A 6,072-nucleotide genomic window follows, 5' to 3' on the forward strand; every position below is an offset into this window, starting at 1 on the left:
AGTCTGCGGGTTCACAATTTGGACTGGGTTTAGCTGGGTAATTCTTCTGGTCTTCACTGGGCTCACTTAACTGTCAGCTGACTTTGGCTGAGGCAACTGGAGTGACTGGGCCACACATCTCATCCTCCAGAAGTCTACCATGGGCAGGTTGTCAGGTGGTGGCAGGGGTACAAGAGCTAAAGGGGAAGTGCTTTCTGAGGCTGTGCTTGCTTCCCAATTATTGATATCTCATTGATCAAAGCAATGAGTTGACCCCAGCGTCAGGGCGGAAAGCCCTAAAAGCTACATGGCAAACAGCAAGGACACAGGGTAAGAATCTACCAGACAGACCTGGCTTAGTGACTCATGCCTATAATCCCAGTGCTTTGAGAGGCTGAGGTGAGAGGATCACTTGAAACCAGCAGTTCAAGACCAGCCTGGGCAACACAGCAAGACCCTGTCTCTACAAAATATATATATATTTTTGAGACGGAGTCTCCCGCCCAGGCTGGAGTGCAATGGCGTGATCTCGGCTCACTGCAACCTCCACCTCCTGGGTTCAAGCGATTCTCCTGTCTCAGCCTCCTGAGTAGCTGGGATTATAGGCACGTGCCACCACACCCGGCTAATTTTTTGTATCTTCAGTAAAGACGGGGTTTCACCATGTTGTCCAGGCTGGTCTCAAACTACTGACCTCAGGATCCGCCCGCCTCGGCCTCCCAAAGTGCTGGGATTACAGGTGTGAGCCACTGCACCAGGCCCAAAATAAACTTTTTAAAAAAATTAGCTGGGTGTGGTGGCATGCGCCTGCAGTCCTAGCTTCTAGGGAGGCTGAGACAGGATAATCCCTTGAGCCCAGGAGTTGATCACATCACTGCACTCCAGCCTGGGTGGCAGAGTGAGACCCTGTCTCTATGAAAAATAAATCTACCAGACAATCATAACTGATTGCTGAGGGTGAATTCAGAACAAAAGAAATTATTTCTGTATTAAAAGTAGGTGTCTCAGAGCTCAGTGGCCTGGTGTCCTCATCTGTGCTGTGAGGATAGACCTGGCATACAAGGCTAAATGTCCTGCTGTCTGCTCTCACAGGGTCAGTACCTAAGACCCATAGAGAGATCCTTGCGTGCCTTCCATTCACTTATCTCTTCTTCAGAGGACCTCTGGGGCACGAGCTCTATCTCACTGATCTCCGCGTCTTCGTGTCTGGCACTGGGTGGAGCACATTGTGCTAGTGCAGACAACTTCTGCTGGGCAATCAATGAAATAAAGCACAAAGAACAGTGAGTTCCTCAAGGACAGACAAGATGCATTCTTCTCCACCCTCAGCATTTAGTGAAGACCATGACAGTGTCTTTCCAATTAGCTTTTTTTCTTCTTTTTTTTCTTTTTGAGATGCAGTTTCACTTGTTGTCCAGGCTGCAGTGCAATGGCGCCATCTCAGCTCACTGCAATCTCCACCTCCCGGGTTCTAGTGATTCTCCTGCCTCCGCCTCCTGAGTAGCTGGGATTACAGGCACGTGCCACCAGGCCCGGCTAAATTTTTTTGTATTTTTAGTAGAGACGGGGTTTCACCATGTTGGCCAGGCTGGTCTTGAACTCCTGATCTCAGATGATCCACCCTCCTTGGCCTCCCAAAATGCTGGGATTACAGGCATGAGCCACTGTGCCCAGCCTCCAGTTAGATTTCTAAGCATCAATTTTCCAATTTGGACCAAGACAACTACCTGTTTCTGCTTCTGCTGGAAACACAGTATCTCACACACCATCTATAAAAACCTTCTCACCGCTGCATGACTCTGCTGAGATGGGAGCCCCGAGAGACAGGTGAGTGAGGGTCCTGCTCACAGAGGGCCTGGCCCCAGAACCTTGGGCCTTGGGAGGAACCAGCACCAGTTCGTCAGCAAAGGCACTGGAGCCAGTGGGTGCGATAGAGGTTGTGCAACTCATCTTGGGACGTGGAATGAGTTCTATGTGGGCTTCCTAACAGGCACATCCAACTCTCAGAGGCAGCCTCCCACTTGGATAGAAAGGACAGCCAGTGATGGGAAGGCCAGAAAGCATCAGAGCTCATTTCTACTGCTCAGGGTAAGGAGAAAACCCTTGAAACAGGGCAGAACTTGAGCCCTTCCCTCTGGCTCCCCTCCAAATCCACAGGAAGTCTCTGAACTCCAAACTCTCAGCTGGAGAGCTAGGCTGCATGTGTCCTCCTTATAAGGCTCAGGTGGTTAAGTCTGGAGCAGCTGAGGCTGTGACATTATGAGTCATGGTCCCCAGGTCCGATAGGGAGCCAAGAGAGGGTAGCCCAATCTGTGCAAAGTTGTCCACGCCAGCAGTCTTCCATGGACCAAGACAAGATTCAGGATGAAAAGTCGTTAGAAGAGAGATGATGATGGTTTTCATGTTTTGAGGCACGGTAGCACATGGTACCTAAGTGCAAGGGCCCTAGGGCCCACTGCCTGGCTTCAAACCCTAGCCCCACCGCTTCCTATCTGTGACTTTGAGCTAGCAATTTCATCTCACCGAGCCTCACTTTCCTTATCTCTAAGAGGGGAATCATCATTGCACCTATCTCATGGTATTATGGGATGAAATGATGTAAAGCACTCAGCAGTGTTGGGTACACAAGCCTAACCATTAGCAGTTACTACTACCAAGTGTTACTTGGGGCACAGGGGCTGTACGAAGCTCTCCAGGGGCAGGACTTTACTTGGTCCTTATACCCACACTGTGAGGTCGGGTTCCTTTTCTTTCCTTTTCACAGATGAGAAACAGAAGCTTGGAGAGGTTAAATGACGTGTCTGAGGCCACCCAGCTGATCAATGGGAGCTCCAGGATTCTAGGTTAGGCCTGATTCCTAAACAGCTCCTCTTAACTACTCTATTTCCCCTGAACACGTGTTCCAGGGCATCACCAGAGGAGAACATTTTGTTAAACATTAGCCAAATCACCTGAAATCCACTGGGAAACAGAATGTACATCTTAACATCCTCACTTGCTGAAAGTTCCATGCTGTGATGTGTTGTTACAGAAAGTGATATATCCACCCTCCCCCACTTTTTTCCTTTTATACTCTAATCTCATGACAGATTATACAATCCCCTTCTTAAAGAAACATTCTCCTCTTTGAAAGGAATATTTGGCACTTTGGGAGGCCGAGGCAGGCAGATCACGAGGCCTGTAGTTCGAGACCACTCTGGCCAACATGGCGAAACTCTGTCTCTACTAAAAACACAAAAATTGGCCAGGCATGGTGGCCTGCACCTGTAATCCCAGCTATTCGGGTGGCTGAGGCATGGAATCGCTTGAACCCAGGAGGTGGAGCTTGCAGTGAGGGGAGATCCTGCCAGTGCACTCCAGCCTGGGCGACAGTGAGACAATGAGACCCTGTCTCAAAAAAAAAAAAAAAAAAAAGAGTATCTGGGGTCTGAGATCCGGGATCCAACGAAAGGCTTTAACTCTTCTTTTGCAGCTATAGGTGATGATAAATCTACCCATTTCCTTTAAAGATTGATGTTGTCCTGGATAGCTTAAACTTTCTACCACCCCTCTAACAAACTGCTAACAACATTTGTTTCTTAAGTCACACAAAGTACTGCTGGCCTGAAGCCACCTATCCTACCAATGCCATCTTCCCTGACAGGAAAATTCGAACACCACTCCTCATTTCCAGAGGGCTCACTGGGAAACTGTGGTGTCAGGAAGTAGCTTAAGTGGGTACTCATCAGTGTCATCAACTTGATAGCTGTGGGATGGTGAGTCCACTGTCCTCAGATACTACAGAACATACTATTAAGTGGGGCTGTCAGGTCAAAAATCTCACAGACCTGCTTGCCATTTAAGGCTGTTTAGCTTATCATCAAACCTTCTTCTCTTTGTCTAGCCACAAATAGCTACAGATGGACTGAAGGATAAATGTGAGCCCTCAACTATCCCAGTGGAATCTTTTCCCGGTGATGTTTAAAAACATGAACCAGGTCTGTGCTGGTGCCACCCTGGCTGGAGCAGAAGAGACATACCAGATGACCTCCAGATAATGCTCAAAGCCAGTAAGAGGTACCGGTAAGAGGTGCTTCTACAATGACCCCCAAAAGACATACTCTATCTAAGGCACAGACAGCTCCAGCACAAGGTGTTTGGCTCATGGATTTTTAAGACTTAGGATGATTAAAAGGAAACGATGGGAAGAGAACAGCCTTTCCTGACCCAATTTAAGGTGTCACGCGGGGAGCCTGTGCAGGAGGACTCACAAGACCACTTGAGTCGGTCAGGACAGGGCCAGACGCTCATCTGCCCCACGCAGGCTCTGAATGAGGTCAGTAAGCAGGGATATGTCAAAGTAAAAGGAGTGAGTCTAGCTTCTGTTCATCAGGGGTCCTTCGAGGGCTGCTGGCCCTTGCTATATGTTTATTAATTTCTTAAAAAATGCACTGTGGCCAGCCTAGTTTCACTTAATGCCTAATGAAGGGAAAAACTGTTCACATAGCACCCCTGGGCCTGACAACTGAGCAGCTGAACTTAGCAAGATCCTTCACTTTCAAAGATGACACAATCCAGCAGCCTGGGAGGAAAACAATTCCTCTAGAAGCATGCCATTCCCAGGTGAAAGTGGCAGCAATTGAACATTGTGTTAAATAAGACAAAATCAGGCTAAGAAGGGATCAAACCTGAGGGGAAGAAAAGTTCCAACTACATCCTTGGCTACTGGGGTTTGTTGCATAACATGCAAAGGATAAATGGGTAAGTCACCGCCCGATTCATGTGCACTTCGTACAGTCCAGATCTATGTCTATATATAAACTCTGGGCCTGCTTAACATTCTCCCCAGGGTACCTCAAATGCAGCCCGAGAGAATAGCCAGAGTCTTCAGCAAGCTCCCAGGGAGACGTCTCCTCCCTCGCCTGCCCTGCTTCTGCGAGTCTCACTTCCATTCCTTGCTTAGGGGAGAGTGCTAGATTTTTCCATCAAAGGTCTCGTCACCGGGGTCTGTTTTCTCTCTAGTCTTCACTGGGAGGTAAGACACTCTGTGCTTCTATTAATAGGCTCAGCTTTCCAACCTGTAGATGAGACACCCTGGATGTAGCTATGGTGACCTCACTGATATGCCAGGCAATTTGTGTTAGGGACAGGTTTTAAGTCTCAGACTGAGGCTATGACTAAATGCTGACATTCACATCTACAGAGTACGTACTGTGCAAGTTACCCTGTAAGAGCTTTGTGTGTTTCATTTCATCTCATCAACTAGCTGAGACAGGAAGCATTATCATCCCCATTTTATAGAAGAGGCAACTGAGGCTCAGGTCAATTAATGTATCCAGCAGGTAAGCAGCAGAGCCAGGATTTGAATGTGTAACCAGTGCACTGCGCTGCTTCCTGAGTGGCCAAGTTCAGATCTACTCACTTGACGAAGCACCTGGCAGATTCCTACCCACCGTGTAACACAGAGGTCATGTCTCAGAATTGTCACGTTTAACTTGCCACAGCTTCTCCAAACAGAGACGTCTATTAAATTTCCAGCAGTAAAACAGGGTGTTCTAGTAGACAGTTCAGGAGCTTTGGAGGCAGACGGAGCTATACTAAATTCTGCTTTTTCGACTCAATAGCTACCTGACCTTGGACAAATTACTTCCTCTCTCTGAGCCCACTTTCTTATGTATAAAATACAGATACCACCACCAGTCTGGAGGAGTGCTGAGGCTTTACTGTGATTATGTAAAGGCTACATCTCTTCCCTTTCCTCCTGAGCCAGGGATACTGAAGGGCAGGCAGGAACCATGAGGTGGCTCTGTAGGAACCCTGGAGCTCAACAATGCTGTAAACATGTACGTGTGTCTTTCCCTTGTGCGGCTCCTATAATCACCCACCACCTGTTCATCAAATCTGGCCGACCTTCTTCTGGTCAACACCTTTAGATGCACCTGGTCCAGTTTGGGTGACTGATTCTACTGCCTAGATTACAGCTCTGAGGGCAAAACCCCTCCAGGGAGGGCACCACTAGCAACACAGAAGTCACACAGAGCTTTTAAAAACACTTCTAACTAATTCATTCTAATATATTATTTCTTATGTATTATTATTTAGTCAACTAAAATA

The 6,072-nt window shown here is 47.8% G+C and overlaps 1 long non-coding RNA gene across 1 annotated transcript; it reads left to right on the forward strand.

Annotated features, from left to right (window-relative positions):
• The first annotated feature begins 1,920 nt into the window (after positions 1-1,920).
• LOC105469409 (uncharacterized) lies at positions 1,921-3,993 on the forward strand. Its single transcript, XR_011610528.1, has 3 exons — positions 1,921-2,067; positions 2,744-2,822; positions 3,863-3,993. It is a non-coding gene; the product is annotated as an uncharacterized lncRNA (long non-coding RNA).
• Positions 3,994-6,072: the final 2,079 nt, after the last annotated feature.

This window comes from Macaca nemestrina, chromosome 12 (assembly GCF_043159975.1).
Source record: "Macaca nemestrina isolate mMacNem1 chromosome 12, mMacNem.hap1, whole genome shotgun sequence".
In the NCBI taxonomy this organism is placed as follows: domain Eukaryota; kingdom Metazoa; phylum Chordata; class Mammalia; order Primates; family Cercopithecidae; genus Macaca; species Macaca nemestrina.